Raw genomic sequence first — 26,384 nt, 5'->3', positions numbered from 1 at the left:
AACTTGTACAAACCTGGGCTTGGCTTCCATCCACAGGCAGACCTGGAAATTATAATGCATTACCAGGTGAGTATTCACTGCCTGGCATTACTGTGAAAGGCTGCTGGGGCTCAAGAGATTTTGAGCAGTGAATTTGAGGAAGACACCCTGTGGATTGCAGTAAAAGCCTGTGTAGGTAATAGTCTAGGTCTTTTTTTTTTTAAGTCTTTAATATTCCTTTAGAGCTTCAATTCTTTACCCTGGCAGCTTCAGGTAGAGAGTAATTTGAATATCTTTCTGGGGGAGGGGAGGCAGAGGAGAGGATGGAAGGTTTCAGATCCCATGAACCTACCCTAGTGTGGTGGACAGTTCCTAGAGGCAGAACATGGCCTTGCAGTTGGCTTGTTGAATCACTGCATTTTAAAGTGTGACACAGGTAATACATTGCTGTTGTTATAGATGATGCTCAGAATCCATAGTGGGAAGTTTCTCCAGAATGCTTTAGTTGAAACAGAACAACATTGAATGAGAGTTACCAGTCTTGTGAAGGGGCAGCAGCTTTCTTCCTCCCCCTCACCCCCTACTCACATGTATGAGTTTTCCCTTAAGGGGTCTGTCTTGTTCAGCAGCTAGCACTCATTGTGAGATAAATGGGGTCTGTTGCTCTGTATTGTTAGAGAAGTGTGGTGTTTTTAAGATTTGATTGCTAATATGCCATTGCAATCCCTCCATGTTACCTACCTGGATCCGATTCCTGTCTCTGAGAGATTTCGGTGATGAACTCCAGGCCTCATTCTTGCTGGCATTCTACCAACCCTGCCATATCTCCAACCCTGCTTCTTGCTGGTTATTTTGGAGATGTATTCTCAGGGACTGTCCTGCCTGGGCTGGCTTTGAATGTCAATCTTCAACATCCCAGATTCTTGAGTAGCTAGGATTACAGACATGACCTTCTAGCGCCCAGCCCTCCCGATTGCTTTTATACATTTATATATGTGATCTATTCAATATTCATTTCTGCATGGGATTAATGTGGGAACCTGCTTTTCTCCAAGTGGAAAACTATGCAAGCAGTGCTGTGGATCAAATGAACAAGTCTGGGGCTTTCCCTCCCGTGCCTCCTATTGGGATGCTACAGTTAACCAAGAAGGCAGAGTTCCAGGAATGGGTAGCCCTGTGGCCACACCTCACAAGGCCTCTTCTTGAGACAGCGTTTCCTTCCAACACCACCACAACCAAAGGGGGCAGTGCCCAGAGTGAGAACTAAGGAAAGGAGGCTTCTGAGACTAGACTGACGGTTCTCTGTCCCAAATAACTGTAATTCTGTCCCCAAGTCTGGATGTCTGGGCTCTCCCTCCAGGAGGAAGCCACCAGCACTCATGCAGTCTGCTCCCACTTGCTGAAAACTGGGTGCAGTGGCTCACGCCTGTAATCCTAACTATGCAGGAGGCTGAGATCTGTGGATCCCGGTTCAATGCCAGCCTGGGCACTAAAAAGTCCGTGAGACTCTTATCTCCAATTAATCACCAAAAAATCAGAAGTGACACTGTAGCTCAAGGGTGGTAGCCTTTAACTGAAAAGCTCAGGGACAGCGCCCAGGCCCAGAGTTCAAGTCCCACGACCGACAAAACAAAAATGTGCAGGACAACTGAAAGCTGGCTGAGTCTCTGTATCTACCTGGGAATCTAAGGCTTAGTGGTGCTCAGGTCTCAGCCTGTAGATGGATAGTGGGAAAGTTGAGCCCAAAGGCTGAGAGCTTTCAGTATTTGCCAGGAAACCTGGAGAACTGGGAAACTGGTTTGACCACTTTTCTTCATTCTAATTTTCTCTCTCTCTCACCTTCTTTCCCTTACTTTCTTTTTCCCTCTCTTACCTTCTGCCTCCTCTTCCTTCTCCTCTCTTCCGAATCCTCACCTCTCCCCCGTTTCCCTCCCTCACTCCTTTCTTTCTTTCCCTTCGTTCTTCTCACTCTCTCTCCTTCTTGCCTTTCCCCCTTCCTCCTTCCCTACCTCTCTCCATCACTTTCTCTCTCCCTCCACCTCTCTCCCTTTAGAGAGCCCCTGATCTGGGCTGAGCATAGCACAGCCAAGACCCACCCTGTGTCTGAAGAACCCTTGAAGTGGCTGCAAACCCTCTCCCTCCACATTCAAATGTGTATTGATCTCCCAAATGGGAAACAGGCAACCAAAATAAATGATATAAATAGAGTGAATCCGGATGGAGCCTGTGCATAGAAGGAAGGGGGACTGGCGCCATGGGTGTTTGCTGCTGGGATGAAATATGTACACTTCAGAGAGAGGCAAATAAACAACAGCTCGTCCCTGAGAAGTCAGAATTATTGAGGAGTGAATGTGGGTCTCCTTGAACAGAATGGCACCCTGGCTGCTGAGTCTTGGAAGGGAAGATGTGTATCATTAGTGGCTGCCCACTGTTCTCCATGAGGAGACACCATGGGTGCCCTGGAGGAGGAGAAAGGGGAGACCACACATGGGGCCATGGGTGTGTTTTCCACTAGAGCCATTTAAACGAGTTGCAACGTGTCTGGATGCTCTAGGTTCTCCTCTGTGCCTGAGCACAGACCTCTTCTTGTCCTGTTTCCCAGGGTGGACCTAGCCCCCCACCCATAGATTTGGGGGGTGTAGACAGGTGTAGCCTGTCTGTCCTCACTTCCTCCCTCTGGGAATAAGCCCAGGAGTATATCCGCACGACCCAGCATCACATGGCTGGCTTCTCTTACCAGTGCTACCTTAGTTTTCTCCAGTGACTTAGTTGCCAGTTTAAGCCATTTGGGATCTGTGACATAAATCATGGATTTATGGCTTCTCTTAAAAAACAAAATCAGTTGGTCAGGTGACTCTGGGCTGACATTGCCATGTGGCCAGAACTGGCCAGCGCTGGACAGTGAGCTTTGCAATTTGTTGGGCCCCCAATTTAAAGATGGAAGACTTAAACTATTAACCCAGATTTCCAACTTCCCTTGAAAAAAATTGTGGATCAGAAGACATTGGGCCATTTCCGGGTGGCAGAACATGTGGTCCAGGTTACTGTCAAAGGAGGCAAGATAGAACCGGGGAGGTGGAGGGTGAGGTGTGGGCAGAGAAAGAGGGGTGGAGACCAGGGAATGTGTTCAGAAAACTTCTGTAGCCTCCTGTGGTAAGCAAATTATTTCAAGGTAGGACAAAGGGGTGGATAGGAGGAAGAATCACAGGAGGTCAGGGCAAGATAGCACACTGGGGGCCCTGTAGGTCATGAAAAAGGCTTTGTACTGAGTTCTGAGGTACTGGGGAGCCCAGGGACTCCTGGCAGGGGAGAGCAGTGATAATGTTGTGCTCACAAGGCCACTATGAAGAGAGAACAGAGGTCAGATGAAGTAGAAGAAGCGGGGGCACGGAATGGGCAGGTACCATACAAGTCAGCGGCCTGGCTCCACTCAGAGCCAGGTGCTCCTCGTCTAGAGCAAAATTGAGTACCTTTTGATCCGCGAAATGCTTTTCTGGCACAGTACATAGGATTTCCGACTTTTTCACTAGTAATTACATTAGAACGCCCCAGATACCCCGGGGTACACTCAGAGAATTAATGGGCCTCTCAGTCTCATTTACTTCTTAGGACCCAGGGTCTCTTTCCATAAATGAGCAAACTCGGTGCCCTGAACAAGGCCTTAGAGGTACATAAGAAGGATGGCTGTTCTCAAAGGTGAGCCTGAGGTGCATTCCAACCTAGGAGAGGATCTCGGGCCCACTGACTGGGGAGACCACGGCCACCAAGGCCAACGACGGTCCACAGGCCCAGGATGATCTTCCATGCAGTCAAGGGAACACAATAATTATTTCCACTCAGGGGTTAGAGGTGAACAACATGCTATTTATTCATTCACTCAGCAAAAAAAACTAGCCAACAACAGGCACACCACTGGCCAGACTTTGAATGGCTGCTCTCCTGCTCCCCCTTTTTGCTGGGTCAGTGTCACATGAGGCTTGACCTCAAAGCCTAGGCGCTGTCCCTGAGCTCTTTTATTCAAGGCTAGCACTCTGCAACTTTGAGGCACAGATCCACGTCTGGTTTTCTGGTGGCTCATTGGTGATAAGAGTCTCAAGGACTTAACCTGCCTGGATTGGCTTCAAACCTCGATCCCCAGATCTCAGCCTCAGCAGCTAGAATTACAGGTGTGAGCCTCCAGTACCCAGCCCCATTGCCTGCTTCTTGACTGAAATGTGGACTATATGCAGATAAAATGCTGAACTCACTCAAGAAGCCATCTTTCTGGTCCTAAAGAAAGTTGACTACTTCCATTCGCAATGGATGAGGGTGAAAATCAAATGGAGATCCACTGTGTATTATCAAACGCCTACTATGTGCTGGGTGGGTCCTGTTCCAAGTATATAAAAGGCTAAGCAAAAATAAGCATTGTCTCACTTCTGCTGCTCTTCAAGTGTAGTGGAAGAGATGTTTATTAAATAGATAATCATACTTGTGTGCAATTATAAATTCTAGGAAGAACTCAGAGAAGAAAACACGAGGTCCCCTACAGATGCATCAAGCTGCTATGAGCTAGTCTGGGGAGATCAAGGCAGATGTCCCTAGAGTACAGATCCTCAACTGAAATCTCAGTAGATGAGGACAAGAGGGAGGAGAAGGTGGAACAGGATTGCCAGGTGTGGATCTCCATGTGCTAACATCCAGAAATGGAAGAGAACATTGGAACCAGAGGAAATGAAAATGCCCAGATTTGTGCTCTCCCTCTCTGTCTCTCTGTCTCTGTCTCTCTGTTTCCGTCTCTCTGTCTCCTTCTCCCCCAACCCTCTCTCTCTCTCTCTTCTTCCTTCCTTCCCTCCCCTGCTCCCCTGACAAGTCTAGAGACTGAACTTTGAGCCTCACACTTGTGAGACAGGTACTCTATCACTTCAGTCTCATTTGGCTTATATCCAAATGCCTTTTCCTTGTTACATACATGAGAGAAGGGGAGAGATGGGGAGGAGAGGGGAAGGGAGGAGAAGAGTGAGATGTACTTCTTTCTCTTTCTTCTAAGGACACAGATCTCTTAAGGGCCCCACCTTTGTGAGTTCATCTCCCAAAGATCCCACCACCAAATACTGTCATTCTGCAGATATGAGATCCCATGTATGAACTTGGGAGAGGTGGAGGCAGACATCCCATCCATCACACTCATGATGGATGGAGCTCTGCCCAGTGAGACACAACTCAAAATGTTCATGCACCAACTGGAAGGATTTCAGAATCCTGATGTGGAATGGCAGAAGACAGGCTGCAGAGACAATAGTCTCTGCAGTTAGAAGTTGGAGTGAGGGATACACCTGGGGACAGCAGCTGAAGTGTGTGTGGGGGGGACTTCTGAGGTAACAACAATGCTCTTGATTGGGGTGTTGGGTTTGCAGGTGATTTCGAGTTTGTAAAAATTTAAGTGTACATTTGAAATGTACATGCTCTTCTGTATTATGTTCCTATGAAAAATGGAAATAGAAAAAGGATCATGCATTCATTTTATTCCATAGTCAGCTTTTATTGTAGTCCTATCCAGTTCTAGAAACTCTACTAGGGTCTAGGGAGAGAAGTGAAGACGGGGAACCATGACCTATGAAGAACCAATTTATTTTTTTCTCTTTCTCTCTCTTCTAGAAAGAGTTCCAAGTGGTAGATAAGATCAGCGGAAACCTTTCTGTCCGTGGTGATGCTGATTTTAATTAGTTATTGAACTAACTGAGCTTGCTTCAGAGAAACTTTTGCTTGTCTTTACAGCAGAGAGCCAGAGGTTTTTTGTTTTTTTAAAAAAATAACAAATTGAACCTTGAGCTACAGCCTCCTTCAGATGATTCCTGTTACGATTTCCTCAAACTTATTTTCAAACAAGAGGAGGGGAAAGTCACATAAAAGAGGGGAGGTGGGAAATCTCCACTTTAGTAATTTGAAAATAAAAACGTTCAAGTACCGAAGAATTTACTGTGTGTCCAAGGAATTATCTAGGCTAGGAAAAAATTCTCCATCTGTGTTTGGAGACCTCAGACTGGGCATGACTGGACCTCCAGGACAGATTATTCCCAACCATTTTAATAAAGGACAGTTCATGGTTTTCCCTGTGATTTGGTTTTAAAAAAAAACACAGTGGGTCTCATCATTTCATCCATTATAATCCTGTAATTTGCAAAACACAGGAGGCATTAAAGCACGGCTGATATCAACTTCCCGTGCCAGGGATGGAAAAGAGAATTAATGAGTTCAATAAAGAAACACAGATGGAGAAGGATGGCAGAGCCAGCAGCCTGCCAGCAAGGGAACTGTGGGCAGCCCCGTCACACAGCCAAGACCGGTACAGGGAGCCCATCTGCCCGCCTCACCCCCACACCGTCACCCACACACCCTCTCCCCGCCCCCACACCCTCCGCAGAGCCACCTTGGCCATGCTGAGCTCTGACTGGCATGGGAGATGGATCAATAGGTGAGTGAGCCTTGGTACAACACCATAGGTGCTTAGAACCAGGCAGAAATTGTGTGGCTACAAGGAAGAGTGCAGTATCCCCTGCTCATCAGTGAGATTATTGTCTGCTTTGAAAGGTCAGGCATCCCGAGAAACAAACCCTCAACACATTCCTCTTTGTAACAACCCACTCTCTAGAGCACTAACCAGATCTGGTAAGAACGACTTGAATCCCTTTTGAAGGCCCCCAAAGTGGCTATTAAACTAATGGATAAAGAAACTGGGGCTCCCAGCGTGTCCAGGCTCCCTGAGCAGGGTCAAGTCCTGATGGGTGACATTCCAACACATCCAGCAGCGGTGGCTGCCTGCCTCACCCACAGAGTCACCAGACAGAGCCTCGGGGAGATATTTCCAGTGGTGAGGTCATGAATGCATATTAAAACTCATAAGGGAAAAGGAACATCGCTAGTTATCTATCACAGATAGATGAGGTGAATGTCTTCAAAATAATGCAATTTTTAAAGAGAGTGGTATGAAGTAAATAGTCATGAAGTGGTGTTTGGTGAAAACAATAGAATGTCTTCTGAGGACTAGAACAGTCATTGCTGCCTGGGACTCGGGCTGCTGAGTCACAGAGAGAGGCATCATTAGGGTGGGTGTGCTGTGAGGCTGGAGGGAGAACTCCCCTGGGACCAGACACCATGAATCTCCAGGGGGTAGTTTAGCATAGATGCTGATATCCAAGTTCATGCTAGAGGACTTACAGCAAGAGGGCGCTAGGGGGCACTGGCTCAGAGGTGAAGTCACCTGAAACAGGCTGGGGGCTGCTGACCTTGACTAGAGACAAAAGACAAGGCAGATGTCCCATGGCAGGATCCATTCCCAATATGGAGAGAGATAGCCTTGGGTGCCTTTGCCCTTGACAAATCATCACCTGAAGACACACGGGAAGGAGAGGAGGAAATGTGCAAGGGAGGAGAGAGACAGTCAAGCCACAGAGAAAGGAAGATCAGAAAGGTGGAGGATGGTGGGAGGAAGCGTGAGAGTAGAGAAAAAGGAATGAGAGAGGGAATTGAGAAGGAAGGAAAGAAGGAAGGAAGAAAAAGAAGAAGAGGAGGAAATGGGGCGGAGGAAGAAAAGAAAGAAGAAAGGAAAGGGAGGAACGGAGGAAAGAAGGAAGAAAAGAGGAAAGAAGCAAAAGGAAAGAGGGAAGAGGGAGGGAGGGGGAAGGGAAGGGAAGGAGCCTTAGGAGTGGCCAGCTGCCTACTGCCAATAAATTTTGTCTCTCCTCAACTCTGGTCCCCAGCAGCACCTCTGAGACTAGCTTGATAGCCCTTACATCTTCAATGCTCTCTAATTTTCTTTTTGATATTTTAATTTATTGCATTTTCACCAGGACCTTGTTCCCTTTAAGGCATTGTAATTAATGGGCCCATCTAATTTCCTATGAGACAGTGTTCTTAATTGCCATAATTCTCACTTATGTCTTTTAGGCATCCCTGCTGGGTTTGATTCATTTGCATTTGTATTTCGTTGCTCTTCAATTATGAATTCCTTGTCAATATGGGAAGACAGTTTTCTGTCCGTCCGCCACAGTGCTGCGTGGGATACAAGCTTTGGGGCTCTATCTTTAAATGTCTCATTTATTATTGAAAATCCTCTCTCTCAGTCTTGAGAACTTTTGTAAGAAGGATGGGCTTCTTCCCCCGCCCCTTGCTTTTTGAGCATAAACAATGTGAGGCTGAATGTAGGGACCCAAGCCTGTAATCCTAGCTATTTAGGAGACAGAGAGCAGGCGGTTCCTAATTCAAGATCAGTGTCAGCTAAGAGACCCTCATCTCAAATAAACTAGATAGGGTGGAACCTTCGGTAGTTTCAGCTTCGTAGGGGGCACAGACAGGAGAATCAAAGTCTGAGATCAGACCAAACAAAAACTCAAAGACTATCTGAAAAGTAACTAAAAATGCAAAGAAAAAAGAAAACAACAAAAACAAAAAAGGTGGGTGAGGTGGTTCAAATGAACTTACTTGCCTAGTAAGTTCAGGGCCCTAAATTCACATTCCTGTGTTCTAATAATTATTTTCATGGATAGATTTCCAAGTCTTGTTTTCCTTTTTTTTTTTTTTAACAATCAGGATTTATAGCAGAAGAGCTGGGTGACAGGGAAGCACAGACATACTTCCTCTTTTACGCAGGAAGCTCTTGGGGGCGCTGTGTGTCCTTGGCTGGATGGACCTGTCCTTCCCCAATCCTTGACCCCACTAACCACGGAACTCGCAGTTGTTCCTTTTGCTGTCATTTTCACACTGAGAGTGTCGTGTCAGCGGTAGACTCAGTTCTTGGTCATGTGTGTTTTCCCAGGATGCATATCCATGTATTTCCAAATCTTCTTAAGCTTCTTGTATCTGGTATCACAAAGTTAGTGAGACTCTGCATCCACAAACAGGCTGGGCCAGATAGCGAAAGCCTATAATCTCAGCCATGCAAGGAGCCTAGGGTAACATGAGAGGGTAACCTGATCCAGGCAAGCTGAGCACATACACAGATCTTACATGAAAAGGAATTAGGGTTGTGGGTGGTGTGGCACAAGTGGTAGAATACCTGCATAGAAAGTGCAAACCCCACCCAGATGCTAAGCTTACCACAACTGTCGTCTTTTGTTCCAAAAGCTGGCCACTGCCCTCAGGACAGTGTGTAGGCTCCTTGGCACCTTACTGCCTCACTTCTATGACTTACAGGCTGCCCTTTCCGACAGCCTCACCCCACCTCGCTGTGCCAGGGTTCATCACCACTCTGAAGCCCCTGCTGTGGTACTGAGACCCAACCCAGCACTCTCTGTACGCGGGACCCGTGCTGTACCACAGAGCCACAGTCCTGGCTTCTGTTCCCATGCTGACCCTTCTGTGTACAAAGCTCCGTGGGTTTTGTGTTGTTTTTTTCTACCATCTGCACTTTGCACTGGGCTTCAAAGATTTCTCCTGCTCAGGAACGATGCATGCCCCCTAAACTGACGCTTATCAGCAAATGAGTTTAAAGAGAACAGAATTGTGCAGGGCCCAAGCTGGGCTCAGCCTGGAAAAAACAAAACAAAACAAAAAAACACATTTCTCAAGGTCCTGAGCAAAAGGAATTTATCCAATTTAATTTCAGGTAGGTCTATAAAATTAATAAGTATTCTGACTGAAAAGCATAATTAAAGCAACAGTGAATGTAAATGAGGAAGAAAAGAACTAGGCTAACATGTCACGATTGTTTTTTTCCCCTTGCAACCAAATGGCCCATACCAAGAGAACAAATTATTAATGCAATCCTATTGGGTGAGACTATTCTGAGGAACAAATCTGAGGATGCATACTCATCTTGGGAACACCAGAGGAAGCAGCAGGGTTATCTGAATCAAGACCAGTCCTGGGCCTGGGCGCTGTCCCTGGGTCTCTTTGTGCTCAAAGATAACATTCTACCACTTGAGCCAGAGCAGCACTTCTGGCTTTTTCTAAGCGGTTTATTGGAGATTCTCATGGATTGTCCTGCTCAGGACTGGCTTTGAGCTGCAATCCACAGATCTAGGCTTCCTGAGTAGTTAGATTTATAGGCATAAGCCACCAATGTCCCAGCTTATTTGATTTTGTTTAGTGGTAAAACTACACCCTATCACTCCAGATAGTTATGTATGTATGTGTATAACCATGTTTTGTGGTTAGAATCTGTGTCTTCCTCTCGTTGCATTTCTGGCCCATTAAAAAGAGCTTTTACGTCCAATCTGTAAGCACAGGAGATTGCACAGAATGCTGGTCAGCACAGTCTCTCCCCCATCCCCCGGACCCTCCCTCCCTCACATAGCAGCCACATGTCATAGAAGCTTCAAAGAGGTAGGGGCCATGAAAGGAGCTAAGAGAAGCACAACATGTGGGTACGATTTAGACCCTGGAATGGAGGATCCAGCTTACATGCTTGAGGATGCTGAGACCTTCAAGCCCACACAGTGTGAGCAGAGAGGAATTCTTTTTCAAATTGATTTTTATTGTGTTACCACACATTGGTTTATTTCTTATTGTTATTAAAGACGATGTACAGAGGGGTTACAGTTATGCAGGTTAGGTAACGAGTACATTTCTTTTGGTGCGGCGTCACCCCTTCCCTCCCTCTCTTCCAGTTTTTCCCTCCCAACCTCACCCACGAGTTGTAGCATTCACTTTCAACATGGTGTCCGGTGAGCGCCACTGCTATGTTGGTTCACTCTTTGTCCCTCCATTTCTGTGCCCTCCCTGATACTCCCGAGGACAGATACACAAACAATCAGAAAGGAAAGAAAATAAAAACAGCAAAAAAAAAGAAGCATCTTGTTTCTATTTCCTGGAGTTCATTTCGATAAATCTTATTTTGTATGACCAGATGCACCTAGGCATTGTGTCTTGTGTTCCTTTCCTAAGCATGCTTTTCTTCAGTTTCACTGGGTATGAATGGAGTTTCCAAAGAGCTTGGAGGGAGGGAGAGAGAGAGAGAGAGAGAACCATGGGGAGAGGGGGGATAGAGAAGGGGAGGGAAGCAGGGGCCAAGCCAGGCATGGCTCAGAGATTCATGCACAGGACTTCTTAACATTCCGAGGTGTTTTGGTTTTTTTTAATGTTAACATTGCCAACTGCACCGCAAATGGTGTGCGTTTTAATTAAATGTGGTCAAATGCCTCCAGTATGCAGGAAATATTGATTGTCAAAGTGACAAGTCAATAATACTTTCCAGAGCTTATTAATAATGTACGTGCAGCTTATCTGGTTGCTGGAATGAATTAATAAGAGCCTATATTCCCAGATAAACTTAAGGCATACCACATTTTATTTATGCATCAGATTTCAATGTTAAAAGAATGACAAGTCATTTCGATAACACTGGCTTTGTTCTTGCTCCAATTTTACGGTGAGAAGAACAAGTAGCAGGAAATCTACCCTCTTCACAGAACATGTCACCATTGATTACAGGTGCAGTATGGGAAGGAAGATCTCCAGAATTCATTCATCTTATAAAACAGAGACGTCGTGACCATAGAATAACAACATTCCACTTGTTTCTCCTTCCCGTGGCCACCAGCATCCTACAGCTAAGTCTGTGAGTTCAACTGTTTTAGATACATGTATGAGTGACATCACTCAGACACTTATTACGTCATTTATCACAGTATCCTAGAGGGTCACTCGTGTTGGGTCTGGAGTGTCGCTGTGGGCCAGAGCTTGCCTACCATTCATAAGCTGTGGATTCATTTCCCAGGGCCACAAAAGTTGGTTGGTAGGTAGATTGGATGGTAGTGATAGATAGATGATACAGGCAGCTTGTGGGTACACAGAGCTTAAAAGTTACTAAATGTGGCAGAATCATCTCTCTCTTTTTTATTATTACATTTGTTTGTTTGTTTGTTATTGCTGGTCCTGGGACTTAAGTCTGGGACTGATCTCTGTCCCTGAACCTCTGTGCTCAAGGCGAGTACTACCACTTGAGCCTCAGTGACTCTTCTGGCTTTTTTTGTGATTAATTGGAGATATGAGTCTCACAGACTTTCTGGTCTGGGCTGGCTTTGAACCGTGAGCCTCCGATCTCAACCTCCTAAATAGCTAGGATTATAGATGTGAGCTACTAGACCCAGCTAAGGATCTTCTCATTTTTTAAGGCTGGATAGTATTCCATTCTGTGCATATCTCTACCTATCCATTCTAAGATAGACATTCAGATTGTTGCCCTTTGAAAATGACCTTTGGATATTCATCCCATGGGTCTTGAGAAGCAATGAAAAGTTTCAAGGAGATAGAGGGCAGGGGTAATCATCTTTAACTTGACAGCATTGATGCTCTGATGAGATTGAAGGAGAACGGGAATCCCGGGTTATCTTTCATGTCAAGATGGTGGCTTGGTGTGAGAGGGTCTGGAGGAACAGACAGATAGAAGGATGCTTAGGAGTTGACAAGACTTGAGGGGTTTGGCTGCGGGGTGGGTGAGCCATGGTTTTAGGTAGCGAGGGCCTAACTTCATCCTCCTGCCCTTTGGACGTCCAACGGGGGTCACCACCTGAAAATAGCTGCCGGATTCTTTGTCCCAGGCAGACCTGTCATGGGAACAAGGTCACAGCAAGCCTTTGCCTTCCTTGTGGGGAAATCAATGAGACTCACAAACTAGAAGAAACAGCATTGACCCTTCCCACCTTCCTTCCCACACACTGTCCCTATAGAAAAGCACGTGTGGCCTTTCCCAGTAGCTGAATCACATGGCTGGGAGGAAACAAACCATACTGGTTCTCCAGGGCCTATTTGCCCTGCAGACTCATCGCCTTTTTCCTGGGTCCTGCCAGAGCCCTGTTTCTGCAAAGCAAGACCTCTGGGGCGTCATTGTCCCAGACCCATGCAGGACTTCCCATCTTTGGCCCTCCAAGATCCCTCAGAGTCCAGATCTGCATACATTTAAATAGTTAATTCTGTTGACAGCTCAATGTCAGCTGAAGATGGAAGGGCACGCCTGCATTTATTCAGTTTACTGTGATTGTGGGCTTGTTTACCAGCACTTAATGAATTCACTGACCACCCCACCAGCTGGTCCTGGGCTCTGACCAGCCCTAGCTTTACCCCAGGTGTTTGTAAAGTGCATCCCAGACTCCCGGCAGCTTCTCATCGCTTCTCTCTAGCACAGAGCAAGTACCCACCACATCACATCTCAGCTCCAGTACTCATGTGACATGCCCCCCAACCCCGCATTCAATCATCTGACCTCTCTACTTCTTCCTGGAAAAGGATGTCATCTGCCACAATATAGTAGTTCCAACTCCAAGCCAGACTGGCTGGGGTTGAAATCGCAGCTCTTCCTCTTGTTTGCCTTGTGCCCTTGGCTGCATCCCTTAACCTTTCTGAGTCTGTTCTCATGTCTCTAAATTGAGAGTCATCTCTGTGTGGTTGCTACGAAAATTAGATTAATGCATTTGATTTTGCTTTGGTTATATTATCCTTTTTTATTTCTTTAATTGTCATTACAAAGGTGATGTACAGAGGGGTTCCAGTTACGGAAGTCGGGTAAAGAGTACATTTCTTTTTGGTTGATGTCAGCATTTCCCTCACTCTCTCACAGTTTTTCCTCCCATCCCCACCCACAGGTTGTATAGTTCATTTTCAACAGTGTCCAGTGATCACCACTGCTGTGGTTTGTTCACCACCATCCGTTTCTGTGCCGCTCCCCTTACCCTCTCAAAGACAGAGAAATGAACAAACAAGACAGAAAGAAAAGGCAAAAACAGCAGAGGACAAGAAAAACCCTCGTTACCATTTTCTGTAGTTCATTTTGATAAACAGTATTTTGTATGATGGGGCACAGAGCCATTGTGCCCTTGTGTTCCTCCCCTGAGAGGGTCCTCTCTGGTCTCACTGTGTGGAAAGCCTAGAGTCCTGTGTCACTTATGTCCCTGTGTATTTTAAATCTAGCCTTTAGATTCGTGTCTTTTTAACAAAAGACATGAAGTTGGCATTTGATTTGCTTCTGGATCGCTATTTGAATGATCCTGTTCAGGGTTGGTTTACCAGCCCCATGACAGTGGCCAGGAAAGTACTTGGGTGCATTAAATAGATGTTTGTGGGGACAGAGGATGACAGGTCCCCGACAGTTGACTGTGCCTAGGTACGTTCCTCAGTGTTCACTCACCCTAACTCTTGAGTTTTCCCGCCTTGAGAGGTGCTTTGACTAATGTCCCCATTTTAACCGGAGGAAGCTGGAATAACTGTATAAACATTTGACATCACACTGCCACCACGCCCCTCACCTGCACTGCTTTCTGCCAGATGCTCTGTGCACAGCCCTGCTGATGCAAGCAGCCCGTCCTTCTAGAACTTCATAGAAGGAAGACAAACACAAAACTGCAAAGCGCTGAGTTCCCAGAATGGATAAAAATCTTGTGCAAATATTGAGTTAATAAGCAGCTTTCGGTGAAGCAGGATAGAACGAGGATAAAACCCAACATGTGAGAAGAAGCTCTGTCAGCTTCAAAGGGCACACATCAAAGGGAAATATGAACGTGAACCATTAGGGGTCCTCCCTTACCTGCCTACCCAGGTAAGAAAGGACATACACAGGTGTGAAGGGGCCAAAGCTGGCTGAGGCCTTCCCTCCTCCTCTTCCCAGCCCTTCCCCTACCCCCTTCCCCTCCCTTATCCCTTCTTCTCTTCCCCTCCTCCTCTTCCTCCCTCCCTCTCCTTCCTCCTCCTACCCTATTCTTCCTCCTCCTCCTTTTCTTTCCCCATCCCCTCTTCCTCCCCCTCATCCTTCCCTCCCTCATCCCCTCCCCTTCCTCTCCGATGCTCTTCAAGTTCTACTGAAATGTACCATGTCCTTCCATGATGAACAAGAGGGTAGCCCAGAGTGGGAACTGTGTTACTAGGACAACATCACCTCTGGAAAAGACAGACAGTGATCATGTTAAGATGGATTTCCAAACACCACCCACCTGTGTCCCTGCAGAACGAGGAAACAGCCAGACCTGCCCTAGGCTCCCTTATCCCGGGCAAGAACATGGCACCCCATCCATTACCATTTCACATGCTCAACTTATTAAATATTTTGATAGCTATTTCCCAGTGCAATTAGCTTCTTTCAAATGCAGGGCACTCTGTGCAGCTCTTTCAAAACTCATTATTCTGAGAAGGTAAGTGTAAGTTCCTCTACCTGCCACAGATCCATGCCTCTTACACATACACATGCATACAAGTGCACACACAGAGACATTGTACATGTAGATACATCGTTCCTGTACAGTGGCCATGCACACAATTGCTATGCGACACACACACACGTGCATGCAGAATGAAGATGTGCATATACATGCACTCAGCATTTTACACACACATATATACATGCACAAACATAATTTATGGACATCCTCATATACACAGCCTTAGACCTGTATAGGTGCAATACACATACGTGTCTACATTCACACCTGCATGCATTTGTGTGTATGCATACATACCTGCACATATATACTATACACACATGTGCGAGTTATTTGTTTGAATGAGCTGAGCCAGGATGCTCTCTGGTTCCACAATCCTGATGTCTAGCTGCCTCCTTCCCACCACCCATCTGCACATTCTATTTTTTTGCTGTTTTGTTTTTATTTTTATTATTACTCATATGAAGGGGTTTCGTTGTGCTGTCTCCATGAGTACATACAATGACCTTTGATCACATTCACCTCCTCTGTGACTCCTTACCCTCCACTCTTCTAAACAATCTTATTAGGTTTCCTTATTGCACACATACATACATCCATATAAAGTATCTGGATCACATTCATGCCCTTTCACCCCCTCCTTTGCCCACCAGTTCCCACTTCCACAATTCCCCATTTCATACTTGTGTCATTCATTCCTTTGGGTCTAGATTCTGCAGAGAGCATGTCCCAGTCACCTGGCTCCTGGCTTCTGCAGCTCGGGTTCCAAGCTGCTGTGACCCAGGAGGGGGTGAGCACCAGCTCAGGCCCTGCACATCTCCCAGACACTTAGCCAGCCAGCTGGGCCAGGCAAATCCCAGGGACTTCTCTTGCTTGGCACTCAAGCCGGGTGTTTCACAGCTGGGGAGCAGAGAGCAGAATGGCTCATTGTATTCTTTGTGGCTTCCTTTCTTAGACAAGTGTGGGCTTAGAGGAAAGATCTGTTTAGAGAGTGTTTGCTCCGCTTGCATTGATTCCATCAGAATGGAAACGCATCCTTCAAAGAACATATTACACCTCAATAGGCCACTCTCTCCTCCAGGTGACATCTCCAATTTAGTCCTTCCACTTACATCCTTCCCATTCCTGGGGACCAGAGAGTCACTGGGCCAGAGGCTGCGGGAAGGAGGCGTCAACAGCACGAGCTATTTTGACTGTGCCTTTGCAGTTTTTCTCAGAACTCCTGGAAACCACTTATGCCCCTGCCTCTCTAGAGGCAGAAGCAGCAGAATGCTTGGGTCTGTGTTTGGGGCCCTGTAGCCCGAGGCTGTCTATCTCCTTGATACTGTGCTGGATGGAGCAATGGTCAAATAGATGTTCTTGGCTCACCTCCACTGTCTTGAAAGAATAGTCAGGTGGGGCAAAGAATCCCAGAGCCTTAGTCAGAACTCAAAAGGGAACCCCAAAATTCTAAATTGCTGAGGAAGGTCAGCCTGAATTGCCGCCAAAAGTCTTCTGGTCCCATTTCTAAAGCTTGCAATAGAAATATAGGAAAGAGCTGGGTGGTTCGTGCCTATAATCCTAGCTACCCAGGAGACTTAGATCTTGGGGAATCACCGTTTAAAGCCATCTCCATCTCAGAAATAACCTATCATCTGCAGTACTGGAGGAGGGGATCGGGAGATACCCACTGAAGGGTAGAAACTTTTAGTTCTGGAGGATCTGGTATCCAGCATGGTGCTCTCGCTGCTTTGTGGATGAAGATGAGGTTGATGGAACCCAGCGGCCTGCCTGCTTGCTTGCTAAAGCAGTGGCGACCTTAGCCTTCTCGGGCCTGGGCCTCATGAGTTTCGGATTCTGTGCCTCTCCAATGAGCCTTTGAAGTTCTTCACAGAGGATGTCCAAGCTGGCAGGGTGTTTCTGTGAATCACTCGGAGAACATCACTGCCTCTTCTGGAATGCCACATGGCCCTGTTGAGGGGTGCAGGGCCCTGGATTCTCCTCTCCCTCTCTGTCCCCCATATTTCCCACCATGATCCACAAATTTCACACAAGAGAGTGAGTCTATTCATGTTCCAGCATGGGGGTCTTCTGCCCCACGGGACCCACTGCTGGTCTGTGGGTTCACTTTCTCACAGGAGGTAGCTCTCTCTGCTTTCATCTGGAGCACTCAGACAGACAATAGACAGACACTACCTCATTGCCCCCGGGCTGCATGGCAGGGTTTGTCTACTCCACAGTATGAAGAAACGGTTGGAGACTTCAGGCCACCCATTGGCAATTCTGTCTGCCCCACAGCCTTTTGTACAACCAGCAAGTTGCCCTACCATCTTTACTAGCCTGAAATGAACATCACGGCTCATGAGATCTCCCTGTACTTGTCATGCTACATAATTTTTTTTGCCAGTCCTGGGCTTGAGCTCAGGGCCTGAGCACTGTCCTTGGACTTTCTCAAGGCTAGAGCTCTACCACTTGAGCCTCAGCACCACTTCTGGCTTTTTTCTATACATGTGGTACCGAGGAATCGAACCCAGGTCTTTGTACATGCTAGGCAAGCACTCTACCACTAAGCCAAACTCCTGGCCTGCTACATAATTGTTTTTAAAAAATTTAAGAAACATATTAACTGGGCACCAGTGGCTCTCACCTAGCGACTAGCAACTAGAGGTTGAGATTCAAAGGATCACAGCTCAAAGCCAACCTGGACAGAAAAGTTCACAAGACTCCCATCTCTTAATTAGCCAGCAAAATAGAGAGCTAAAGATGTGGCTCAAGGAAAAGGGCCCCAGCCCAGCCAAACAAGCAAGTCAAGCTTAGCGTCCAAGGCCCTGAGTTCAATCCCTAGGAGATGCGGAATTCTAGCAATGAATCCAAAGCTATCTGTGTGCATGCTGTGCCATTTACCTGTCTTTCCTCATTGAGTCATTCCTATTTAGCTATTGGCAGGTGATGTTTTCAGGATGAGGTAACTGACGTGTGGAGAACCTAAGTGACGTGCTTAAGCCTTGCCAGTTAGCAAGAGTCAAACCTCGGATTTAGTGACAAACATTCAGATTCCATTCAGAGTTCCTAATAATTGCAAATCTGCTGCCTGCTTCTGCCACCAGCATACTGTGTGATCTTGAGTCACCTGCTTTCCCTCTCTGGTCATGAGTCAGGAGAGAAGAACTGAGCTAGATCAGATTTCTCAACCTGCATATGTCAGAGAGCTGAGACTGGATCATTCCTGTTGAAAGGGCCCATCTCACACACAGTAAGGCCTTCAAAGCCTCCCAGGACTGTCCCTGGATGGCTATCTTCATAGCATCCAGTTGTGATAAACCAGACATTTTCAAATGCCCATTGTGTGGGTCAAAATCTCCCCATGCTCAGAGTCCCTCAGATAAAGGCATTAAGCCATCAGGACTAGCCAAACCTAACACAACATTCTGGAATTGTTTCTGCTCCCGTTGAAGTTTCAGCTCTGGAGGCAGGCGAGGGCTCACATGCAATGTGTGAGTCTTCTAAATTAGCACAAACATATGTCAGTGGTAATTAATCACATCCCGCCATTGCACTACTAATAAATAGCAAGGCTGAGCGGCACGGCATTACCATTCACGGGGCACCACCACCCAAGTCCCAGCTCTGCCTCGCATGGGGTAGAAGAATAAACAGTTTGTTTCAGGGTTTAAACAAAAGCTGTTGCTCTTTCTCTTTGAAGGAAAGGCGACTCCTATCAAAAATAGAAATCGAGTCCCTTCCTACCCTCTACTGGATCTCCCCAGGGAGCAATTTCCACATGGCAGACAGACAGGAAGACCCGTTCTCCTGGCTGCCTGTTCTCGCCCCCCTGTCTGCCTAGTCTCAGCACTGTGTGTGCTTCTGAGCTCACATCTCCCCATCCATTATTACATAGGAGCTCCCGGACCCACACTTGTATGGAGGCCCTTTCCCACATATTTGACATTCTCTTTCTTTCAATTCAAATTTAGGGTGGAGAAGCACTGAGTATAGTGAGGAGAAACAAGGTCTTATTCTGTATTCTTGACCTCGCTGCTGTGGGATCTTGAGAAAGTGGATTCCTATCTCTGTGCCTCAGTCTCATGTCTATAAAATGGCATTTATAGATGGATAGGTGGATGATGTTTGGGTTGGATCAGGCCTGGTCACATTCCAGGGGCTTACCTGTGCCAGGGTAGTTAGTTAATAGAGAAGCCTGTGGCTTTGGGTTGTCTGAATTTCTTGCTGTCAGTGTTGAACAGGAAGTAGCATTCCCAGTGGACAAGGATGGACTGAATCCGTAGCAGGAAAAGAAAAAAGGTAGAAAAATGAAGCCGTCAGCAACAAATTTCTCACTTCACGTCATTATAATGGGAAACTGGTTCTGAAAGGCCAAGTCTGGGCTGGTTTTAAGCAAAGCATGTGTCCTGTAGGAAAGACCTATGTTATTAATACACACACACACACACACACACACACATTTCACATGTATAGACTGCAAAGATCAGATATGCTGAGCTGTCAGACACTCAGTGGAGAGAGCAGGGCAAGTTTGTATTAGTTTAAGTGTGAAGAGTTTAGCATTCAAAACCAATCTCCAGTTACTGTTTAATCATGTTTTTTAAAAATGATCAGCTATGTCGTCAACCACCCCTCTTAGCTAGTATTCACTAGGTTATACTGCATAACAAGTATCCCCAAATTTATACCTTCAGTGTGTTGGTAACAACACTAGCATTCAGAGTCAGCCACAAGTCCACATATCTTCACATTTCAGGGCCCAGGCTGAAGAAACCATTCCTGAGGAGGATGCACTATCTGTGGCAGAGGAAGAGAGAAAAATAGATAGTTAAAAAACAAAACATGATTGAAAACCCCCTGCTTGAGTTATTTGTATTACATTGTTCCCTGTGTCATTGGCTACAGCAGATCACATGGTCAAACCCACCATTGATGGGCCAAAATCATGCCCCTCTCCTCAGGAAGATGCTCAAGCCCCTTGCAACACGGCAGAGTGTAGAGTCCTTGGGGCACTAATAGATTTGGGGGAGGCTACCTTCAACAGGAATTGGGGGGGCATAGATCACAATACAGGCTCCCAAGCCTCCGGTGACCTCAAACTACATTTATATTTTCTAGAAGACAGAGACCAAGTTAATGGCCCTATGGGTTTCAAAGCTCAAGCATTCTCTGCGAACTCCTCAGTCTCTGTGGACTCCCACCCAGTTAAACAAAGACACCCCACCCCCGGTGCTAGAGCAAGTATCTCTTTCTAAAACCCACCATTACCATTAAGTCCCTCTTCCCAGCATCTGTGTGGCTTTCAGAGAGTCTCACTAATATAAATGCACAATTCCCTTCTAGTGTTGCCTCAACTACTGTAGAACTCCTTTAGGTAAGAGTTGAGGAATGCAAAGCAGGGGGCAGGCACACAGCCTATGGGGGCACTGTAAGGACTAGAGAAATGCCAGTGCCAAGCCAGGACCAGCATGGCAGACGACTAAAACCACAAAGCTCAAAAGGAAATCAGCTCTCCCAATGGGAGTTTGAAGTCACCTCCCCATCTACATTGAGCTCTTAAGTTCAGAAACTGGGGGTGGGGGATGCATGGTTCCAACCAAGACCAGCTTCATTTTCCAAAGAAAACCCTCTCTCCAATCAACTCAGCTTCTCTCCTGTCACTTGGAAGGAAGCTCACCATGTGACCCCTGTAACTATTCTGTTTGAGCCTGGCACCCCCAAAACCACCCCCCATCTTCCTACCACTCTGAATGCCCACTCTTAGTAGCCTTGTGATGACTTTTGCCGTGGGTACCTGTGCTTCCGGTAACAACTTTGCAGTGGCAATATGGTGTCTTAGAGTGTCTAGTATTTACACGTGGAAGGACAATCCCGCCCACCTGCTTTATGATGTTGACTACCTTCTGAACTTTCAGTGCTCTTGGCACTGTGCTCCACATGGTTAAGAATGCAAGAGAATCTGCCGGAAGGAGTCTCAGAAATAATTACAGGGTCGCAGACCCAGTTCATACTCACTTTTCCTCACCCTGTTGTCCGGATCCTCCTGCCTCCTTGTGACTCCTCCCACTTTATGTGACAGCACAAAACCCAGCCACATGTGGCCTGAACAATGCCAGCGAGGCTGAGCTCACACCCGCCTTCCTCTTCCCCTCACACTCGGATTCACTCAACAGACCAAAGAATGAAGCAGGAGATACTTATTCCTCCCCGGACAATAAATCACTGGCTTTCTATCTGTCACGGGCTCGATTTTCCGAAGATTTGTTTTCGTCAGTTTAATGAATTATCGGATCACCTGGAAATTGCTCAGAATTAACCTGTGGCTGGCGTTAATGGATGTGCAACAGAAGTGTCGAGATCTCTCTAACCAGCCTGATCCGTCCTTCTGCAACGGGACTGGCTGCCTGCTGCCAGGTGACTCATCCTCTGCCAGGCTGAGTCTGCCTGGTTGTGTTGCAGTGGCTGTGGGCTCCACAGGGCCTGCTGGGAACTACCAGGCAGCCAAGGGAACTGGGAGAGCTGTGCCAGCCCTGCAGTGTGGGTGGAAGGCTAGAACTGCAGTGTGACATGTCAGGTCAGTCCACTCGAGGCCCTTCAGAGCACGGAGGAGCGCCCGGCTTCTCTGTGTCCATTAGTCAGGCTTCCTGCACACCCAGCTCCACATCTGTCCTCTCATGCTCCCTCTTCTGTGGTTACCCTCCAGTGCCCCAGTCTCCATAGCGCAGTAGGCCATCAGCTGAAGTCCCATGGTCCAATATTCCACATGCTTTAAAGCTCTCCATGGCTTCCCACTCCACTTGCAACCAAGCCACAAAGTTCCTGCCTGCCCTGCCCTCTCGCTCCCTCTCAGCCCGGTCTGTTCCTGAGCTCCAGACTCTCAGTTAACACCAGCTATTGCTCTGCCCCACCGCACATGCCATTTTCCCCTGTGTGGAGGCATAGTTTACAGCGGCACACAGAGAGGACTGAAGAAACACGTTCCCCAGTTATTTTTTGAGGTCCTCATAACTGTGTGGGGAATGGTTTGGAGGGATGCAGAGCTTTAAGACACAACCTCCCTACTAGAGATGACACAGGTCACGGTGCTCAGGTGCTAGTCTGTCCCCTGTGAGTGCACTGTTTTCCAATCTTATAATTTATCCATCAGTCTACTCTCTAGAATAGGAATTTGCACATTACAGAAAAATAAAGGCCTAGGTAGTAAACATTATAACCAGTTTCTATCCCAAGTATTAGACTGTGCCATTGAACTGAACCAGTGAATCCTTAGACCATTCCTAAGGGAATCAACCTAATGGTGCTAATAAAACATTATTTATACACAGGTAGTTTGCTCACCTGCTTTCGAATGTAAACTTTTTGTGTGGCCCAAATCCAACGTGGTGGAGACTAGAATTCATCCACGGCTGTGGAAGTTAGGAAGGCCGTCGTCCTGCATTTCAGCAGCCTCCTCTGGCATCGTGCCCACTGGTCTCGGGCCCGTGGTCCATTGTGGCCGTCTCCACTGACAATCTGCTGTTTTGGATCCTCTACCAAATCACTTTACATCTGCTCTTCTCGTCTGTCAAATGAGACCAAGAGGCAAAACCAAAATCATGTCTTAGACTTGTTTGTTTTTTGTTTTTTTTTTGCCAGTCCTGGGCTTGAGCTCAGGGCCTGAGCACTGTCCTTGGACTTTCTCAAGGCTAGAGCTCTACCACTTGAGCCTCAGCACCACTTCCAGCTTTTTTCTATGTATGTGGTACCGAGAAATCGAACCCAGGTCTTCATGCATGCTAGGCAAGCACTTTAACCACTAGGCCAAACTCCCGGCCCTTAGACTTGTTTTAAAGAGGAATGGTGATTACATAAGTGATTCTGGTTGAAGTGAGAAGAAAAAAACACCACCCCCTCTCTCGTCTCTCCCCACTTCTCTTCCTCTCCCTCTCCCTACCTCCCCAAATAGTCATTATCTTTACTTAATGATCAGCATGATTTTTTTTCTCTTTAGAGTGCTGTGTGCAATCTAAAGACAACTTTGAATTGCCAAAGAAAACGGAAGGCCTTCCTTTCAAGAGGCTTTTGTTTGTGGGTGAGGGGGTGACTAGGAGAGAGGAAGATAAAGCAACTGGTGGGGAGAAAAAGGGTTAGGGGGAAAGATTTCTGAAGGAGGCTGTGAGGGTGTGTGGTGTGCCATTCTACTCCCTGCATCGCCCACCAGATTCCAGCAGACAGTCCATTGTTTTCCTTGTCCACTACATCCAACAGGTGAATTCATTCATTTTCAGGATGGTGGAGTTGAGTCCTACTTTAGGTTAGGCATGATCTAAGAGCACTGCCTCTGTTTTCCAGGTCCATAATAAGTGTTCAATTAGTATTGCCTGGTTCCATTTTCTTTCTATCTTAATAATTCCCTTGTTACAAAAAAAAAACAAAAACAAAGACTTCATCATGCAGACCCAAAACAAAATCAGCCCTTGATGTTTGTTAAAGGGAGAGGTAATTCAATGAGTTTTGCCACAGAGATTCCTCAAGGATACACAAGAATGACTTGCAATCAGCACACTCATTCTTAATATATAAATGGATTCTCCTGAAATGCCAAAGTGTGTTAGCAGCAATTTGATCATACATGGTTTAAGCGTTATTCTCAGTGCCCTTTCCCCATACCTTTGTCCTGTCTTTGGGGGTCATTTTCTCAAGTGCTGGAGGAGCTGCGGGCAGCTCTTGTCTGAATGATCACAAACAGAATCATCATCCTAACACTTCCTGGGGAAAAGAATTCAACACTGTAGTCCGGACACCTGGTTCCAATAGGCAGTTTCTCTCTTCTTCAATTGTATGATCACAAATAAATCACTTCTTTGTTCCATTTCAGTACCCTAAATAAATGGGAACCCTTCTGATTGGGGTTCATGAGAAGAAGGTGTGCTATTGAGACGTTGTTAGTGAGGGCAGACTGTGGCTCTTACTAGTTTTTACATCCGAATTGTACTCAAGATAGCAGATGAAGATGTCCTGGAAAGTCATTGTTGGTTCTCTGTTTCTATCTCTCTGTCCCTGTCTGTCTCTCATCTCTGTCTCTCTCATCTGGAGGCCATTTCATTCCCATAGTAGCGACAGAACCCAGCCTGGAGTGCAAGGACAAGCATGTTTTTCTGAGGGTCTGTGATGTGATTCCAGAGTCCATGGGCTCCACTTGCTGGGCCTCCTTCTGCCCTTAGCTTCCTCTGGGCCTGTGGGAGCAGGAATGAGAACTCTCTCTGTCCCCCTCCCCACACGCCCTTCTGCCCTTGATGTACATGCCATGAGCGCTTGTTGTAACCTGGCATTTCAATGTACCAAATAGACTAATGCCATCAAAGAAAGTCCAGATATAACCTGTCTACATTCGTTATGCCCGGACAGTCGCATTCATTACCACTTTTTTTTTTAATCTCTACGTGTATTCACGAGTAACTGAAACGTTAAATTGTAGGAGGGAATCGGTTATTTCCTTCTCTGAGTCACCCACCTCTGAGTTGTAAGCATTGGTCTCCAGAACAGGCAGGGCTCCCATGTCATTCCACCCCCACAGGAGGCTGCATAGCCACATGGACCATGTAGTTTATTTCAGGAGCTGCAGACAGACACCCCCTCATGCTCTCGAAGGTCTAAATGAATCGGGTCAGAGCACCTAGCTTAGCACCTTGTAGGAATTACAAGATCAACAAGAACCAGGAGTATACCTCTGTTTGGAGGGAAAAGTCCGTCTCAGTGGCACAGAATGGGACCAACTGCTCATTCCCCTAATATAGCAGATCTGCATAAGATAAATTGGTTTGGATGAAGCATGGGGAAGAATGCTTAGGACTTCATGAGAACAACAATTCCTTTCCCTCCGAAAGTTCTCACATCACCATGGAATGGAGGGGCCTCTCGGAAACACAATGGGCAGAACCTTTCCCCAAATCTTCCAGTCTCAGCTATGTGGGTATGTGTGTGCACGTGTGTGTACATGCCTGTGTGTGTGTGTGTGAGTGTGTGTGTGTGTGTGTGTGTATATGTGTATGTATGTGTGTCCCAGAGTTACAAGGCAAAGATAAATTACTGCATACCTAACAGGCAAAAACCCTTTTGAGGTTGTCTTGGGAAAAGGTGGCAGAAGAGGTAAAGCAACAGATTCTAGAAGTGAAGTGGGGGGGAGGGGTTCCTTGGAGACAAATGGTTTCCTTAACTTCCTTTGTCACAGCAGTTATGGGGACTTTCTGCAAGCACAATTGTTCTTAGAACAGTAGCCATGACCAGGAAATACAAAATAACTGCAAAATGTTGTTTGATTCCCCACCCTCCCGCATTTATGATTGCTCAAGATTTCTCAAAGCAGAACCCCAAACACAAACACACTCCATTCCACTGTGTTGGCAGCAATGCAGTTTCCCTTACCAGAATTCATCAAATTAATCCTCCTGGGCTGACAGTTTGGCTAAACAAGGGCCTATCAGAGATGCTAGCGGGAGGTTTGAGCCGTGGATATGTCAATAGAAAAGCAAGCCAAACTTTGGATTTGGTCAAGGCAGCCTATTCCAGGAGAAGGAGACGGAGGGACACCGAGCTTTCCCCTCCTTCCTTAGCAAGCTGGCCATGTCTTCCCATGCTGTCGGTGCCGGGGCAATCAACATGGAACAGTGGGAGCTTTAGTTGGCTTTAGACCAAGAAATTCAGGGTGTTTATGGATGTTTGTTCCCATGTGTCTCCACAACGTGCATCTGTGTTTGCATGTTGGTATCTTGTGTGTGTGTGTGTGTGTGTGTGTGTGTGTGTGTGTGATTCCACATGTCTGTGTGTTTGTGTCAATGTGTTTATGTGGTGGATATGCCAGGGTGTGTTGCGAATTAAATGACGTGGTAGACACAGCTTCTGTCAGAATCCAGGATTTTGCTTTCTGTGACATTTTAATAAATCCCACCAAAGGCAAATCAGTCATTCTTGATCGCCTCTGGGACATTTTCCCTCCCACAGAGGACAGGCTAGAAGGGCTGAGTCAGGTGTATGGCCTCTCAGCACTCCACATCGCTGAACCCAAGTGGGGAATCAGAGCTGGAAGGCAGGACTCTAAGACAGCATGTGGTTTTTATGGCCTGTCCAGCAAGATGGGAAGGGAGAGCTGCATGGGTGTTTGGGACGGATCGAACTAGAATCGTTTTGCTGGAGGAACAGACCTAAGAGTGACAAGGGATTGGAAACGGCATCCTCAAGTTCAGGAGGTGCCAGGCTATAGAGCGCTCTGGCTGCCAGCTTGAGGCAAGTTGTCTTGGAGGAGCCATCAGTGGCTGTGGT

At 46.7% G+C, this 26,384-nt stretch overlaps 1 long non-coding RNA gene across 1 annotated transcript in view; it reads left to right on the top strand.

Moving 5' to 3' along the window:
- LOC150046300 (uncharacterized) overlaps positions 1–11,512 on the top strand; it is a 297,256-nt gene extending 285,744 nt beyond the window's left edge. The window contains exon 4 of the long non-coding RNA XR_016539603.1: positions 11,389–11,512. This is a non-coding gene — a long non-coding RNA (uncharacterized LOC150046300). The remainder of the gene's footprint in view (positions 1–11,388) is intronic.
- Positions 11,513–26,384: the final 14,872 nt, after the last annotated feature.

Source organism: Megascapheus bottae, chromosome 25 (assembly GCF_031878675.1).
Source record: "Megascapheus bottae isolate mThoBot1 chromosome 25, mThoBot2.hap1, whole genome shotgun sequence".
In the NCBI taxonomy this organism is placed as follows: Eukaryota; Metazoa; Chordata; class Mammalia; order Rodentia; family Geomyidae; genus Megascapheus; species Megascapheus bottae.
This window is presented reverse-complemented; position numbering and strand designations above follow the sequence as displayed.